Below are 19,158 nucleotides of genomic sequence, written 5' to 3' on the forward strand. Positions count from 1 at the left end.
ATTCTAGAGCTAAACAAAAGTGTCCCATTAACAGGTCACATATTCTCCAAGGTTCCAGTGTACCTACCTGACACACAAAATTATTTAAAGTACCTTTTTTGCATTTTGTATTCTTTGTATCTCACTCAAAATTTTACCAAGTGTATTCAGAAATTTACTTAGTAACATAAGCATGTAAACAGTCATGGGAGACATGCACAGAATATAAGTGAAAGGATATGGTAAGTCAAAACAAATCTTTGGGGGCTCAAGAAATAGTGAAAAAGAGGTTGGTATTCAGAGGTAATACTATTAGTATTTGAAACTATGACAGTGTTTTTTTGGAGTGGTTAAAAAACACACTTTTAATATGGTTAAGGACATAAATAAATTTAAAAAATACAGTGGATACTAGTTTCTGTAAAATTATTTTTTCAAGTTAAGCTCTACTGAGTTATGCACACAGTTTTGATGGAAGCTTACTTAATCTCTTCTCCAGTCTTCTTAATTGGTTTGCACTCTTCCATAATACATCAATTTTATCAACTTCCCATTATAAATGAAATCTGATACTTCCTGTCAAGATGGTATTAGGGCATAAAAATTTGTTTCCGAAAATGAATGAATGTGGTTGTGAGATTGCTTAGACAGGGCCAGTGACAAAAAGTAAGCAAGTTTAGCAAATTAAATTATAATTTGGCAGCCCTAACCATTTAAATTAGCTTATTTATGAGGCTATATTTATTACTTACCTTGAGTGTCTATTTTTTAAAGATCTTGTCTGTAAACCATATACCCTTCAATATCTACTTCCCATACGCAGAAACTGTTATCTTCAATAAGCATCTAAAAGAGAAACATAAGAAAATATCATGACTTTGAGGTTATAAATATTTTTCCACTTATTTTAACTATTAAAGGAGATCTTGAAATTATTTTTATGATTTCTTTAATAACTGTGTGCAAAGGGAGGTATGTATCATAGGACATATTTTATGTAATTAAACAGTAATAATAATTCTTCCCTTTAGAAGATCAGAAAGTTTTGTGAAACATGTATTTTGATCCCTGGCATAGAGTTTAATAGTTTCTATAAGTACTAATTTTATCTCGCTAACCTAGTTTCTATCAACATTTTTAAGAAATATAATTTTAAACACATTGATTCTGATGTCCTACATGAATGTAGCCCTACCCTAGAAAATACTTCCCTTGTTCAGAATGAATAATTACCAAAAATATATTCTCAATTACATTTGAGTTGCCTATAAAAGTCAAAATCATAGAAATCAATTAGTTAAATATTCTGTCCTCATGAAAAGGTATTATTTACCCCTTATCACTTCAACTGCCCAATCAGTGCTTTACATCAACCTAGTAAAGCTTAGCAGGGGTCTTTTAAAAGAAATTGCCTCTACCAGAGAATTGGGATTATTCAGAGAAAATGCTCTTTGTTGAAATAATTTGATTCTGATTTCCTTTGACTTTTTAAATATGCCTGAGACAAGCAGTTAGGGAAACAGGATTTGGATGCTACAGTGCCATACCTTTAGCATGTGGTTTTCAGTACTATGGATTCCAAAGTCAATCAATAACTTTTTGATTAGGAACATCATTGTTCCTTTCTGTCATTAGTGTAGATCCCTGTTTCAGTTGCAGCTACACATTAAAAACACCTGGGGCACTTCTAAATGTATGGAGACTCAGTCTCTGCCCTAAATATTCTGATTTAATTGGTATCACATGGGGGCCAGAAACTAGCTATTTTTCAAAAGCATTTAGGAAGGATATCTGTTCTGCAGGTTAAGAAACAATCTCACTGCAACTATTTGACTTAGTTTCTACAGATAATAAGACATTAACTTAAAAAAAATACTTACTACAGATGTCTATGAAAACTAGTAAGATACTTGCTAATCTCACTACTCAATATTTAAAATGACTTCAAAGCTTCCATGACACACATAAACCTATCTCAACAATCTATATGTTAGATTACATGGATCCAAGCATGGCATAATGGTGGTTGTAGTGAATCCCAAACTATAATGCACTTAAGGACCAAAGGTACTACTTTAAGATAAAATATAGATTCCCAGGTGCCATGCCCAGAGATTCTGATTCAGAAGAACTAGGCTAATAGGAGTCTCTATTTTTAGAGGTATCTCTGGTGATCATAATACAAAAGGTCTACAGTCCCTGTAAAACAGTGCTCTAAGGGAGTTCCCTGACAGTCCAGTGGTTAGGACTCTGTGCTCTCACTGCCGAGGGCACAGATTTGACTCTGGTTAGGGAACTAAGATCCCGCAAGCTGCGTATCGCGGCCAAAAACAAAACAAAGAAAACAGTGCTCCAAGTATTTATAAATAGTGACTATTACTAGAACTTCATTATAAGCATTTATAAAAAAACTTCTTGAGTTTACTCTGCGGTTACATTTCTGATCTTTAAAGATAATTCTAAAACCCACTGGTAAAAAGTAACTTTAAACAAGAGTAAATAGGATTTCAGCAATAAATCAATGTAGTTAAGCTAAAATAATGTTTATGGATCATATATTTTGTAAGCTTTGCTATCCTCCTAAATAAACTGTGTACGTAATTGATAAAATACTTGTGGCTCAAAAAAGAGAAAATCAGGTTATATTCTATAATGAAAATTTAATCTAAAACCTCATATATAACTAGAAACATGCCCTCAATGTCTCAAAATTAAAATTTTTTGTCCTTAACTTAGTGGGGGGAAAAAGCTACTCTAATATCATTTGCTCTGTTTAAATACAAAGCCAAGAAAACATCTTGATTCATTTTCCTCAAGAACATACACACACACACAAACATAACTTACTAAAAATAACATGAAATAGGCTGTTAACATTTTAGTTTTGAAAATTCTTATAAACAGGTCCAGAAGTACTTCACAATAAAAATAATATATTCAACATCACTTACTCTTTAGATTTTTTCTGAAAAAGAAAAGTCTAATAAACAGAGGTAAGTATCGGAGTCTCTGTTATACACAATAAAGATGGTAATCAACAAGTACTAAACCTTGAAAGAAAACTATAGATATTTTCTCTTATCTGCCTAAGATGGAAGAGCTCCTAATAAAGTATTCTTCCTACATGCATGTGCCGCTAAAGACTCTAGGTTTTTCTACTGAGTTAACATCAATCTTAAATTCGTGACCAAAGTCGATTTTTTCTCCCAGGCTTAGTGCTGCTTAACAGCTGGGCAACAGTCATGGACTTCCCAAATGTCTTCACAAAAAGGGAGCTATTCCACCTCTCAAACCAGCAGCAGAGGCTGTAAGTCTGCCTCTGTGATTCACAGCTATGAAATGAAGTCCCAGTGTCTTTTAATAGAAGACTCTTGATCTTCTATTATCTGACCTCAGCTGCCTTTTGCTGTTTATCTCTCATCTCTTGGTCAACCAAAAATTAGCTCAGATACTGCTTGCTCCTTAACGGAAATTTCCATCAACCTGACACTAAAGCTATCTTTCTCTTCTGACTTCCTTCACTCATTATTGCAAATTACTTAGCTAATTAATCAGATACTCACTTGTGGTCCCTTATTTCTACTTTTGTTATTATTTAAGATTTAGCATGTTTTTCTAGTAATTAAGTACAGTGTTTTACAGTGATTAAGTGAGGCACCTAGCTTTTCTCTTTAGTATACTTTGACTATGAATGCTTTAAAAATTGTAATCTCCCTATGCTGCATGAACTTTCCCATCTGTTCTGAAGACTATGGCACCTAACTCTCTTAATGTCTAATAAGCCAGGTAATTTTGTCTGAGAGTAATAGCGTAATAATCACTGGTATTAATAGCAACTAAATTAACAAGAATGAACAATTTTCAGTAAATTAGAATCTATTTAAATATACTTAACACAGAAGTCATAGGGAACATGGTTCAGTGTTTCCTTAGGAAAACCACCTGTTTTAAGAAGAACCAATAACTCTAAATCACACAATACTTTACATCACCAAAGAATTCACAACCTATATATATTACTCTTCAATGATTAAAAATACAGACTTCTAGATAATGGACATTAGGTATCTCCAACATTTGTCATATAAGTTGCTAAAACTTCCTCCTTGCTTTTTAATACAGTAGTAAGAACTAACATTTATTGATTTCTAAATTCTATGTAGCATTAATTAATTTAATCCTCACAACAATACTAAGAAATGCTTTTATCATCTACATTTTACAGATAAGTAAGTTGAGGAAGAGAGAGAGTAACTTGCCCAATGTTTCACAGATAATAACTGGCAGAGCTGGGTTTTCAACTCATGCAGTCTACAATTAACTATAGCATTTCATGAAACCCTCATCCATTAGCTCTGGTAGCCTTATCTAATACATCCTCATATCATTTCCGCCTTACGCCTTCCACCCTTTTGCAGTTTATCAGGTTTCCCACAGAAAGGAAAATGTCATCGTGGTCTACTTCCAACACTTCTTCCTCACAATAAGATGATTTCTAAGTTCTCATTTAGCGCTACATGCTTCCTATTATTTCTGTACCATTTACATAATAAAGCCTCTGTGATATAAAGGGTGTATCCTAAAAACCTCAGTCTTGCTTCTGAATGTAATGTACTATAAGCCTAATCACATTAAAATCAATGAAGTATGGTTCAATACTGGGATATAAAACTTATGGTTTTAACTCAATTTTTTCTACAAAAAAATTTGCCTTCTTAAAGTATCACTGCACTCCCAAGTTTAAAACATGGAAGTTTTTATAGGAAGAAAACATGCTTTCTACTTCCCTGAGCTATGGAATTATATTTAACTAAACTTTTACAGGTTATTGCTTTCATACCATTAGCAGTATGCAATTTCATAGCCCTCCAGATCCCATTTATTCTGATCTGACAGTGATGTAAAAATTTTTTTTAATTCACAAGTTTCATACATGGCTGAATAGAAACAGATTATAGAAAGAAATTACAGAATAAAAAAACCTCACAAAGTCTTAACAGAAAACAAACATTCAAAGAATTAAAAATATTTTTAGCCTATGTTTGCTTTCTTAAAGTTTCCAAATTTCTTCAGTACAAGAGCTCTAATCATGCAATCCATGGAAGATTTGTTTTCTCAACTGTTTTTATCATAGAGAATAATCTTAGCCTGAGCATATTCAAGCCATTCTTAGTGCCAGTTAGGACCATTATTAGATTTATTCCAGATCATTCTTTTAGTGGATCTGGAATAACTTTTATATATGTTTTTCTGTAGTTATTCTATTTTTTTGTGGTAAACAGCCTAAGAGGCCCTTATTGAGTATGCCCAAGTCACTTTCAAAAACAACCAAACATAGGTTATTCTAAATCCTGTCCACCAAAGTAAGCCTTGTCTTTAGCCCTCTTGCAACTTGTCCATATGATCTGGCTTCAGTAGGAAACTATAAAGTCCAAAGCAACTGAAGTTCTCTCTATGAAAGGTGATAATAACCAGGGTATTCAAAGTATTCACAGTAAATGATATATTTTCATTAAATAAAGAAAAAATAGCCATCCTTTTTTTTTTCCCTACTAGCATTCTCTAAAAACATCCATCTGGTCTAGGCAGGGTATCTCTTCAGCTAAAATAAACAATCAATTTGGTTGTGACAGACCTCCTTAATTACATCTGTTATTTGGAGAATACTAGTGAGTGATTTTTTGGCTACACTAATATGCAAACACCTTGAGAACTGACCTTTCTGGAGAGAAAAAACTAAGTACAACATTTTGCCAAATACAGTACCAAGAACACACATATGAATATTCTGGCAATACTAAATTCAACTTTAATCTTATTATCCTATTGGGCTTGTTGATAGACAATTAATGAGCTAATAGAGCTGGAGCCAGTAAATGGGTTGGCAGCTCATTTATTACTATAATTCTATATAGTCTCTCTCAACCTCAAAAATAAGGTTCTCATTCCTCAACTACTATGGAATGAGAACTCAAGGTTGACAAAAATGAGTATGTTGTAGAGAAAAAAATGGATTGGGAGAACGAAATCAAGTGAATATGAGGGTCTGTGTTAATAGGTTTACATTCAATAAAACAAAAATTTTTTAAAGGAATCATTTCATTTATCCTTCCATGTGTTAGAAATTTTCAGGGACTTCCTCAGAGGCAGTGCTATAGAAACAGTATAAAGCTATTTATAGGATAAATAGCTAGGATGATGTCGATGCCATCTTCTTATCTTCTCAGGTTCTGCCTCTTGCCTCCTGAGTCTTGTCCCAGTAGTCTCTCAACACATTTCTAGCAGTTTATCCCCCCTTTATCTTTTTGTGTGTGAGTGTGTGTGTGGCTTCCTTAAAAAGTCACTACCACTGACATAACCTCAGTTTTCTTTTCTAAAACATCATATTCCTCTTTCTCTGATTATCATCATCAACAGGAGTTGCCTACATTTCCAGAATACCAGAAATGAAGTACTTTTCAATGCTGGAAAATTCTATAGAGGAGGAAAAGGAAGGGAAGAAATGTAAGAGTGACAACAACTACTGATTTCACTGTTCAGGATTATGCTAAAAGGGTAGATGAGATTACTGGACAAGAGACAGGGATATCAAAGAAGGAATTTCAACATCAGAGGGTATGCTTAAATTCCTTCTGAAACATGGTAACCTTGAAGGCCCCTTTCAACTCCATGATTCTTTGAATTTATGATTAGGAATCACAACAAATTTTATGAGCAAACAAGAGAAGAATGTTTTGAAAAAAGCATTCACAAGTCAAACACCAAAGTTGTACTGCCTCCTTTTGGAGGAAGACAACAGAAATTCATGAACATTTAACAGAGTATCACTAATTTTTTAAATTCTAAAGCAATATGGCAAAATACAGGCACTAGTCGTACCAGTCAGCAATTTACTACCTAACATATTTAACTAACCCCAAGGTTAAAACCTTGGGGTTTAAATATTATAAATTGATCATGAGCCAACATGAAGAATAAAACCAAAACCTGGGGAATGATGCTGAACTTCATGCCACCAAAGGAAAGAACTGGAATTTTGCCTAACAAAAAAGATGTTCTGGGGCTTCCCTGGTGGCGCAGTGGTTGAGAGTCCGCCTGCCGATGCAGGGGACACGGGTTCGTGCCCCGGTCCGGGAGGATCCCACATGCCGCGGAGCGGCTGTGCCCATGAGCCATGGCTGCTGGGCCTGCACGTCTGGAGCCTGTGCTCCGCGATGAGAGAGGCCACAACGGTGAGAGGCCTGCGTACCGCAAAACAAAACAAAACAAAAAAGATGTTCTGCTGCTGCTGAAACAGACAATGGGTCCATGACCTCGTGTGCACGCGCACGCACGAGAGAGAGAGAGAGAGAGAGAGAGAGAGAGAGAGAGAGAGAGAGAGAGAGAGAGAGAGACCATTGTTTTTGTGCACAAAAATTAGGAGGCCTTAAAGAAGTTTCACATATTTTCCAGTATATTAATGGTGCTACAACAACATTTTGGGGTATTTGACATAAAAGACACTGACATCTCAAAGAACACTATTATGAAGAAAGATTTCATGAATCTATCATAAATCCAGTCCACTGCCTAAAAAGAAATCCAGATCCAGAATATGAACCATGTTTTATTTACATGGTGGTAACAAAGATAATAGGTCTAAAATAATAGGTCCACTGTATTTAACTGAACAAATTACTGCAGTGTTATAGGAGCTTTAGCAGAAAATATTGAATCAAAACTCAGAAAAAGTCTCTTTGGAAGATGTTCTCTATATAAAAACAAAATCATGTAAGTTAAAAAATAAGATATGCTAGACTCATTAATTAGTACTTGTTAGTTAAGACTAATTTGAGAGAAAACTAATTAGAGGGAAGATATATTTACATTAACTTATAGAAAAATTTTAAATAAATACAATTTAAAGTATGTGCATACAGACTAAAAATTGCTCTCTTGTAGATATTTTTTAAATAAGCAGCTTCACAATACAGCTATAGATTATTAAAACTGGCATAAAAAGTGCTCCTAGGCAAACACCAAATTTATGCTATAAGACTTTTTAAACGTCCTTTAATATGTAAATACCCTCCTTCCAATATTTATAGCATTGATAATGTAAAGAAAGCATAATCTTTTTATATAACATATACTTTATATATAACACATAGTTTATATAACACATGTAAAGCCAAAGTGACTTTTCAAATTATAAACAAAACAGCCCTCCAAAATGATGAATCATCACTCCTCATTAATGGAAATAAATATTCAAGGTAATATCCTAATAAAAGAGACTTTAGCCAATATAACTGAAAAAAAGCAACAAGTGGTTGTATATTGGGAGAATATTAAAAAGTTATAAAAGAAAGAAATGGAGGGAAAAAAACCAAAATGAAAATTACCTACATAACCAAATCAAATTCTACCACAATTTCCAACAGAAACAAAAAGATAGCAGGGAGAGGTGATAGAGCTCTGTGCAAGGAGGTGAAGTCCCCATATGTCAACCCATTGAAACAATAAAATGACAAGCAGAGAAAATGCAAATAAATGCACAGAAGAATAGGAATATCATCCTTAGTGATGTCTGAAAAACACGTTAATGTGACTAAAGTATCAAAGCCACCAGTGCTTGGAGGAACCACTAGGATCTGACCTTCTGTAGATTTTTGGTGCTGGCACTCATAACAGCAAAAGAAACCATATTATGTAAGAAATTCTGTGAGCTGCAGTAATGACTGATTTTATGACATCTGGAAACAGCTATCTTTTACCAAAAGAACAATATTTCAAAAACAATATTTCAAATCCTACCAAGAACAGCTCAATATTATGCCAACTTGTCAAATAATGAAGAGTTTTGTTGGAGAAAATAACACACTGCCAAAGGAATAAATTCCTTATAAACAGAAAAAGATGTCTGGATTATACAAATTACCTCTAGGATTAAACAAAGATGGGGTCATTATTGACTCGGTGAAAGATAATTGAGAAATAAAAAAATGAAATCCAAATATGAGCACAAATGCAACCAAAAAGAGCTTCTGAGTCACTCTTGTTTATTAGAGATTTTTCAGGTTTAGAGGATTGTCCTGTCAAGATTTTGTGGGATGTATGAAAAATTAATGGAATATCATTTTAGATCTTTCAAAGGTGACAAGTCAAATGCTATACATATAAAATGTGAAGTCTTTCCAGAAATTTGTTCCATCTTCTCTGTGTTTATAATGAGCTGAATGACTATGCAGAAAAATACTTGAACGTTTAAACCACAGATTATAGGCCATTTTTCTCTGAGTGATTTAAGTCTTAATACCACCTCTCACATATAGCTTTAAATGCTACTTAAAATTAGTCGAATATTAAATGTTCCAAACATGGCCAGCATTTATAATGCTGTGATCTTCTGATGATTCCTTAGCACTGAGAATACAGCTGTAGGTACCATGGTAGATACAGAAATAATAAAACGCACCCTATATAAATATACAGTAAGTAGATCTTTAACTAGGTACAGTAAACTGCAAATTAATATGTGGAAGGAAAACTTAGTATGATGGGTTCATGTTCGGTAAAAATTAAATATAAAACGTTTAAAATATTTACTGATTGGCTGGTTGCAACAGAGAGCAAATGAAGCAAAAAATAAAATGAAATATTCAGTTCTTTTATATAAAAATAATAGGAAGAAATGATCTCAAAGCAGTTAAAAAAATACAAGAGCAAATGAAGCAAAAAATAAAATGAAATATTCAGTTCTTTCATATAAAAATAATAGAAATGATCTCAAAGCAGTTAAAAAAATACGAAATATTGTGATACAAACCAAGAAAAAATGTATTCATTCACTGAAATCTGCATTTCAAATAATTTTTCTATCACACAAAAAGGTGAAAGAATAAATACTCTCAGTCATTTTCTGTTGCTCCCAGATTATGAAATTAAGAGATTAGGTTTTTAGCAAATTTGAACATACACTATATAGATTATTAGGTAAAAATCATCATTGTTTTATTTTTCTTGGATGTGGATAAAGAAGACGTAACAAGAAGAAGGTTATAAATGAGAGCAAATTCACATTTGGAAAAGCAAACCGACAAAGTCTTTACAATAACTTAATACAATTTTTGGTCAGAGAACCATAAATCGCAAGTTTCTTCCAAACTATTGCAAGTTCATAATTTAAAAAAAATTGTTGACTGTAAATAAAGGCAATGTATGTTAACTGGAGATCGATCAATCATCAATCAATATAACTGAAAAGGACCATACAATAAAAGTTTAGCAGAAATCTCAAGGAAGGAATTCTCAGTTATACCTGATCCTATAAATGTGTCTTAAAAAACATTAAAAATTAATACAGTATTCAAATCTTTACATATCTATCCAAATATTAGATATATCAAGATTATGTATTTTGATATATCTAATGTTTGGTCAGAATGAACAGTGTGGCTATACCAGTTGTTAAATACTAAATAGTAAAAGACTTCCATACTTGTTGGAAAATAGCCACTGCTCCAACCTCTCCATATGTCCCCTTCTCTCTCTTGTGGGGGGAGGGACCTCTCCCCCCACCAGAGTTCTCCATGTTCTAATCCCTAAGGAGCTAACACTTGGCAGAGCATAAGGCCTACAAGACCCTGGCATCCACCATGGTTGGTGCTTGGACCATACCAGCCCTTACATAATTCGAACCTCTCCTCTGTTAATAAGACAGGGCACAAGCTTTAAGCTTGGAGTCAGAGAGACTATATTACAGCAGCTCTGCTATTTGAGTAAATCACTGGATCTTTTGAAATTTCAACTTCTTTTGAAATAAAGTTATTACTAGCTACCTAGTAGGGCTGATTGTGGATTATGTGAAATGACATAATGGGCTTATTATTAGCACACAGTAGGCATACCATTTACTTTCTCCTCACCTTACTAGGAACATAGTAAATATTACATGGAAAAATAAGCAAAAACTGCAATCCTTTATCACAAATGGGTCATGTTTTAAATATTCATTTTTGAAATGAGTAGAATTAGAATGAATGTTCCCCATAGTAATCATTATATAAAAGTAGTTATGGGCTTCCCTGGTGGCGCAGTGGTTGAGAGTCTGCCTGCCGATGCAGGGGACGCGGGTTTGTGCCCCGGTCTGGAAAGATCCCACATGCCGCGGAGCGGCTGGGCCCGTGAGCCATGGCCGCTGAGCCTGCACGTCCGGAGCCTGTGCTCCGCAACGGGAGAGGCCACAACAGTGAGAGGCCTGTGTACCGCCAAAAAAAAAAGCAGTTATGTATCTCAACAATATTATAAATTCCAATTTTATCCATAATGCACTGTTCTCATACATGAAAAATTTATTGGGCATGCATATATGATAAGCACTATTCTAAGAATTTTACATTTAAGTTATTTAATCCTCAAAAACTCTTACAGAGTAGTATGTTCTTATCATGCCCACTTAACAAACGAGGAAATCAAGGCAAGGTGAAGTAACATGTGCTTGGTCACATTAGCTCGTTGAGTGGCAGAGCCAGGATTTGACCAAGGGCCTATGTTCCTCCTAATCACTATACTGTATTGTCTTTGGAGTTATATAAATCATAAAACCTATAAATACTTATAAAAAGTAAAACACTGAGAAGAAATACATAGTAGTTTCTCAATTTGTGATATAAACAAAGCAGGTCAAACTGAGCAAAAGAAGAAAAAAGAGTGCTACACTGAATTTATCTTGCATGCTGGTGGCTGGAGGAAAAGCAGGCTAAGACAAATTAGATTTATGGAGACACCAAGTTTGTCTATTGTCAAAGGCTTTAAATGCTGCTATCATTGGTTCTTCATCACAGTTAAACTTCCTGAGTTATCTTTCCTTTTCTTATTTACATATCTATCATAGGTTTTACAAAATGACACTTAAAGGGTGGAAAATCCAGCAGGAAATCTATAGTCCCTAAAATGGGCTTGATTTCTCCCTCCTCTTTCAGGGTAAGTGTCCTTTTAAAGACAGCCTGCAAACAGTTTGCAGCTGGTTTCGGCCTGGGCTCCCCAAACTGGATTATCAACAGTGACAAGGCTCTTGCCTGGCACCTTTCCCTCAGATCAAGAGAATGGGCATATTTGATCCAAGGGGGTTAAACTCAGCCACTGCCTGACTCTATCTTCTTCAAACTAGACCTAGGCCTTCTTTTTACCCTTGAGACTCCTCTGAATGCTCTGTGACCATTTCTGGCTTTGAAAGGTTACTTTTTAAATTCACTTCTTGGTGTGCTAAATAATTTATCTCTAACATTCTTAGTATTTTTAGATTGCTCTTAATATTTTCCTCTGAGCAATGAATTACATTTTACTTCTAGAATCAAGGTGGCCGTTAAGTATTTTATTCATTTATTTGGTATATTAAATGCTCTGAATGCTAGTTTCTAGTCTCTCAGTATCTTATTACTTTATTATTTTGTTTTCAATTCTTAGCATTTTTAGGTATCCCTAAACATTTATATTTGAGCATTTTAAGAGTATTAAGGTTTGTTTTAATTTAGACTGTAGGTTTCAATATATTTTTTGTTAGAACTATACTTAATTTTTTGGTTAAAATGCATTTTTTCTTACTTCCAGTGTTGAGACTTTACTATTTATATTGATTCTAGTATTTTAAAGTTATGTTTACAATTTTAATAAAAGGGTGACCATATAAGACCCTTTTACTTACATAACTTTGCTAATTTTTACCAGTATTTGGTAGCTAGTAATTTTAACAGTTTTGTATCATACAAAATACTATCATACTAAATATTTTCAGTCCCAAACAATTAATAGATAACCTTTACAACTGCCCATTTACTCTAAACAATTTATCATAACAGTATAAAATAAATTATACCAGCAAAATGGGAAGGATTCTCATCTTTGGGTTTATTAGTTATCTTAGTGGGGTTTCCAAGGAAGCAGACCCTGAGACTAGGACTGAGTGGACATAATTTATTTGGGAGGTTCAGCGAAACTGGTAGGGGAGGGGGCAAGGTGATAAGAGAAGGGCAGGCAGCTAATACAGGGTACATTATTAAGCTAGGTATCACAGAAGCCAATAGAAACAATCTAATGGGGGAACCTGGCAAATGGTATAAGATACATGTCTCAGAACTGCCTAAGCCAAGGACAAGAAGCTGAAACGTATCACTCATTGCTTAAAGTTTTCCCCCAGTAGCTTCCAGCAGCTCAAAGGTAATCCTATGGCTTAGATGCAGGTGCTGGCCTTTGGAAGGCTGATGTGTACAAAACAGTGAAGGGCTACAAGAGCATATGGACAGAGTACCACATTACCTATTAAAGCTGTTAGGTAGCCCCCAATCACCACAGTGATCATTCCAACAAAGTAAATTTAGCCCAAGATGTTGGTGAAATTTTGGCAAACCAGTTCTAACTGGAAGCTGAAATTAGATATTGGTGACAATATCTAAGTACTGGGCTGTCCAAAAAGTTCGTTCGGGTTTTTCAATAAGATGTTACAAAGACCCTAACAAACTTTTTGGCCAGCCCAATATTACTACTAAAAAGGTAGTTTGTAACTTCTCAATTCACAATGCTAACCCAATAGGAGCCTGGTACAAAGACACTAGGAAACATATAAGTTCAAGGAATAATACCAGCCTATGATTTAACTCTTTCAAGAAATAATCCTTACAGATTCCTATAATGTCTCAAACTACAGCAAGGACCAACATCCATCAGAACAAAGAATGTGAAGCATCAAACCAAATCATCAGTCTGGCCGGTCCCTAATAAATGGCTACATTCCTATTGCAACTTGAAGGCCCATGGTATTAAAAAAAAATCAAAGTATGGATAAAGTCATTTGGAGGATCCACAAACACTTTCCCCGAAAAGACAATACTGCCCTGACCTAAGTAAAATTTCTGTTACTCAGATTTGAATTCTTCCTTAGCTTTAAAGTCTTTCTTTGCTCCTCTTAGTATTCATCCGAGTTGCATCTTAGAGCCTCCTCCTTTTGGAGTATTCGATAGCATTTATGTTTCTTGGGGTCACTTGATGGTTGCTGACCTGGAGAGCTCAGGTCCAGGTCCTGGTGTTATCATAATGCCAGAGCTCCTGTGGTCAATGTGATGTCAAATCTGATGGATTCCTATTTCTGGATCTTCACTCTGCTCAATGTCTCACTTTGGATTAGTGCTTACAGACAACTGGATAGCTAAACCAAACTAGATGGCTGTCTTGAGCTCTGTGGGCCATATAGGGGCATCTTTGGTCACATACTACCCACTGATGTAGGTTTATTAAAAGAGCGGTGATCTTTCAAAAGCTAAACATACCAGTGAGAAAAATAACTGTATATCAACTATGTATCTGTACCAAGCAAGATCAATACTGTAGCTATGAAACTGAATTGTAGTTGTGATTTTTTGCAGAGAACAGAGAAAAAAAGGTGGAAAGCAAGTGCTGTGTGAAAGTAAAGAAATGACGTTTCCCCTTAAACCGTGCCATGTTACTTATCATTCTATTTGGGACAATTATGCATGCATTTACTTCCTCTGAATTATATTTTTACGACATAGTTGCCAAGCATTGGTCTATCTCTACTGCAGAAAGTAGCGTCCCAGACTTTGTCAGAGCACCTCTGCTGTCACTCTGTGGGTTCTGTGGTTGTCAGACTTACTTTTAAAGTGTGAATGCACGGGGTGGGTATTTTTGAGGGGGTGGGGTTGGGGGAGAGGTAGTAGGAAATGAAAAGGGTAAGAGATTCACCTTGGAAACATATTTTCCTTCTCAAAATGAAGAAGTCTGGTAAAGAAATATAGCACATAAAGCACTAAAAACTTGGGAAAAAAGAATAAAATTGTACTTTCGTATATTTTTAAAAGAGCAGTTTGCAATATAAAATTATATACTATTAATAACTCTTGAGTAAAACAATCATTTTATGTACAATATGTCTAATTTCTTATCATCTCAACTTTAATAACAAGAATAACAGAAATTTATAGCTGGGCAGCAACATGGACGGGCCTAGAGATTATCATACTAAATGAAGTCAGAAAGAGACAAATACTATATGATATCACTTATATGTAGAATCTAAAATATGACACAAATGAACTTATCTATCTAACAGAAACAGACTCACAGACATAGAGAACAGAATTGTGGCTGCCAAGGGGGAGGGAAGGGTGGAAGAGGAATGGACTGGGAGTTTGAGATTACCAGATGCAAACTATATATATAGAATGGATAAACAAAAAGGTCCTACTGTATAGCACAGGGAACTATATTCAATATCCTGTGATAAACCACAATGAAAAAGAGTATGTAAAAGAATACATATGTATGTATAACTGAGTCACTTTGCCATACACCAGAAACTAACACAACATTGTAAGTCAACTATACCTGAATAAAATACATTTTAAAAAGAAGAAATTTACAGCTAGAAGAAACTTTAGTAATCTCCCAGACCTTGCTTCATTTTCAAGAAAAGAAAACAGAGCTAAAAGGTTGACTTGCTGAAGCGATAAAAGGGCTAGGATCCAGGTCTCCTCATTTCCTCTCAAATGTCCATTTCACAAAAAACTTTAAAATACTATTAACATAGTTTTTACGCAATTTGCAGAGCTTTTCATCTGTGCTCCACAACATAATACCTTCTTCATATATGTACTTGTAGGAAGTATTATAAGCATTGCACCACCTCCGAACTTGAGCATATTTCAAATCTGTATATCTTTTAATTATTTTCTCACTAACAGTGTGAAAGGATGAGTGTGTACGGCTATATATATATTATATATATATATTATATTATACACCTTATATTATATTATACACCTATATATTATACATCTTGACTGTTAACAATTCCATTAACATGAAATACATCTGAATTACTGTAATTCTTTTAAAATTTACAGCAAGTCACCAGTCTCAAAAGATAAAGAGCTATTTTCTTAAAGTCACACCTTCTAAAATTAAGCAAAGTGTGGAAAAGGGGGATGTGGACATGTAAATTAAAAAAAAAATTATCCCAGCACTTTAACCCAAAGTTTTTCTCCCCTGCCCACATTTTTTATTGTTTTTCTCTCCGCTCCAAAACTATATATAAACAAGAAAAGTGCTTCTAACAGCTCTTCATTGATCCATAAAAGGTTTTAAATCAACAATATAGTACTACTTCATTAACAAGTCATCTGGGTACAGAGGTTTTTTTTTTTTTTTTGTGGTACGTGGGCCTCTCACTGCTGTGGCCTCTCCCGTTGCGGAGCACAGGCTCTGGACACGCAGGCTCAGCGGCCATGGCTCACGGGCCCAGCCGCTCCGCGGCACGTTGGGATCCTCCCAGACTGGGGCATGAACCCGCATCCCCTGCATTGGCAGGCGGACTCCCAAACACTGCACCACCAGGGAAGCCCTGGGTACAGAGTTTTTTGGCTTGGACATGAAACAGGTTGAAAGAAGTTCCTGACTGAAGAAAATGCTGGCTCAGAATGAAGGCCAACATGAAGATAACTAGTCTAGATGCACCTGAGGGAAAGACCCATTTACAATAAGAAATATAGTGAGTATAAATTATATTCTCACAAGTGCACAGTTGTTTAATTATATTAAGAGTAAAATAGCTTTGGGGAGAAACCAAAACAAATCAATCCTATTTACAGCACAACTTCTCTAAGATGTGTTTTAGGTTCCTGCTTTGGAGGCTTGGAGAATGTCTTCCTCTTGCTGTCTACTGGCATACAGACAACATGGGAGGATCAAAGAATAAGCCTTCTTCTCTAAAGGGAGCTCTCTAGGTACAGCACAAACGTGGCATTAATTAGATCTTCACAAACCAGATGCTCAGAATCCAGAATGCCTAGACTTGTTCCTTGTGACTGGGACAACCTATAACAATTCAGTCACAGGAATTATAGGTTTTAAATGAACAGAAATCAAAATATTTTTTCCCAACCTGTGAAAATCTGATCTGGATTCAAGTAATATTTTTTTTTTTTTTTAACATCTTTATTGGAGTATAATTGCTTTACAATGGTATGTTAGCTTCAGCTTCACAACAAAATGAATCAGTTATATACATACATATATTCCCATATCTCTTCCCGCTTGCGTCTCCCTCCCTCCCACCCTCCCTATCCCACCCCTCCAGGCGGTCACAAAGCACCGAGCTGATCTCCCTGTGCTATGCGGCTGCTTCCCACTAGCTATTTACCTTACGTTTGGTAGTGTATATATGTCCATGCCTCTTTATCGCTTTGTCACCGTTTACCCTTCCCCCTCCCCATAACCTCAAGTCCATTCTCTAGTAAGTCTGTGTCTTTATTCCTGTTTCACCCCTAGGTTTTTCATGACATTTTTTTTTTTAAATTCCATATATATGTGTTAGCATACGGTATTTGTCTCTCTCTTTCTGACTTACTTCACTCTGTATGACAGACTCTAGGTCTATCCACCTCATTACAAATAGCTCAATTTCGTCTCTTTTTATGGCTGAGTAATATTCCATTGTATATATGTGCCACATCTTCTTTATCCATTCATCTGATGATGGGCACTTAGGTTGTTTCCATCTCCGGGCTATTGTAAATAGAGCTGCAATGAACATTTTGGTACATGACTCTTTTTGAATTATGGTTTTCTCAGGGTATATGCCCAGTAGTGGGATTGCTGGGTCATATGGTAGTTCTATTTGTAGCTTTTTAAGGAACCTCCATACTGTTCTCCACAGTGGCTGTATCAATTTACATTCCCACCAACAGTGCAAGAGGGTTCCCTTTTCTCCACACCCTCTCCAGCATTTATTGTTTCTAGATTTTTTGATGATGGCCATTCTGACTGGTGTGAGATGATATCTCATTGTAGTTTTGATTTGCATTTCTCTCATGATTAGTGATGTTGAGCATTCTTTCATGTGTTTGTTGGCACTCTGTATATCTTCTTTGGAGAAATGTCTATGTAGGTCTTCTGCCCATTTTTGGATTGGGTTGTTTGTTTTTTTGTTATTAAGCTGCATGAGGTGCTTATAAATTTTGGAGATCAATCCTTTGTCAGTTGCTTCATTTGCAAATATTTTCTCCCATTCTGAGGGTTGTCTTTTGGTCTTCTTTATGGTTTCCTTTGCTGCGCAAAAGCTTTTAAGTTTCATTAGGTCCCATTTGTTTACTCTTGTTTTTATTTCCATTTCTCTAGGAGGTGGGTCAAAAAGGACCTTGCTGTGATTTATGTCATAGAGTGTTCTGCCTATGTTTTCCTCTAAGAGTTTGATAGTTTCTGGCCTTACATTTAGGTCTTTAATCCATTTTGAGCTTATTTTTGTGTATGGTGTTAGGGAGTGATCTAATTTCATACCTTTACATGTAGCTGTCCAGTTTTCCCAGCACCACTTATTGAATAGGCTGTCCTTTCTCCACTGTACATTTCTGCCTCCTTTGTCAAAGATAAGGTGACCATATGTGCGTGGGTTTATCTCTGGGCTTTCTATCCTGTTCCATTGATCTATCTTTCTGTTTTTGTGCCAGTACCATACCGTCTTGATAACTGTAGCTTTGTAGTATAGTCTGAAGTCTGGGAGCCTGATTCCTCCAGTTCCTTCTTTCGTTCTCAAAATTGCTTTGGCTATTCGGGGTCTTTTGTGTTTCCATACAAATTGCAAAATTTTTTGTTCTAGTTCTGTGAAAAATGCCAGTGGTAGTTTGATAGGGATTGCATTGAATCTATAGATTGCTTTCGGTAGTAGAGTCATTTTCACAATGTTGATTCTTCCAATCCAAGAACATGGTATATCTCTCCATCTATTTGTATCGTCTTTAATTTCTTTCATCAGTGTCTTATAATTTTCTGCATACAGATCTTTTGTCTCCTTAGGTAGGTTTATTCCTAGATATTTTATTCTTTTTGTTGCAATGGTAAATGGGAGTGTTTTCTTGATTTCACTTTCAGATTTTTCATCATTAGTATATAGGAATGCCAGAGATTTCTGTGCATTAATTTTGTATCCTGCCACTTTACCAAATTCATTGATTAGCTCTAGTAGTTTTCTGGTAGCATCTTTAGGGTTCTCTATGTATAGGATCATGTCATCTGCAAACAGTGACAGCTTTACTTCTTCTTTTCCGATTTGGATTCCTTTTATTTCCTTTTCTTCTCTGATTGCTGTGGCTAAAACTTCCAAAACTATGTTGAATAAGAGTGGTGAGAGTG

General features: G+C 35.2%; 1 protein-coding gene across 1 annotated transcript in view; it reads right to left on the minus strand.

Annotated features, from left to right (window-relative positions):
- Window positions 1-19,158, minus strand: part of MBD5 (methyl-CpG binding domain protein 5) — a 405,640-nt gene that overhangs the window by 263,254 nt on the left and 123,228 nt on the right. The window contains exon 6 of the mRNA XM_060152942.1: window positions 732-825. The gene's annotated coding sequence lies outside the window, so the exon portion shown is untranslated. The remainder of the gene's footprint in view (window positions 1-731; window positions 826-19,158) is intronic.

The sequence above is a fragment of the Lagenorhynchus albirostris genome, chromosome 6 (genome assembly GCF_949774975.1).
Source record: "Lagenorhynchus albirostris chromosome 6, mLagAlb1.1, whole genome shotgun sequence".
NCBI classification, from domain to species: domain Eukaryota; kingdom Metazoa; phylum Chordata; class Mammalia; order Artiodactyla; family Delphinidae; genus Lagenorhynchus; species Lagenorhynchus albirostris.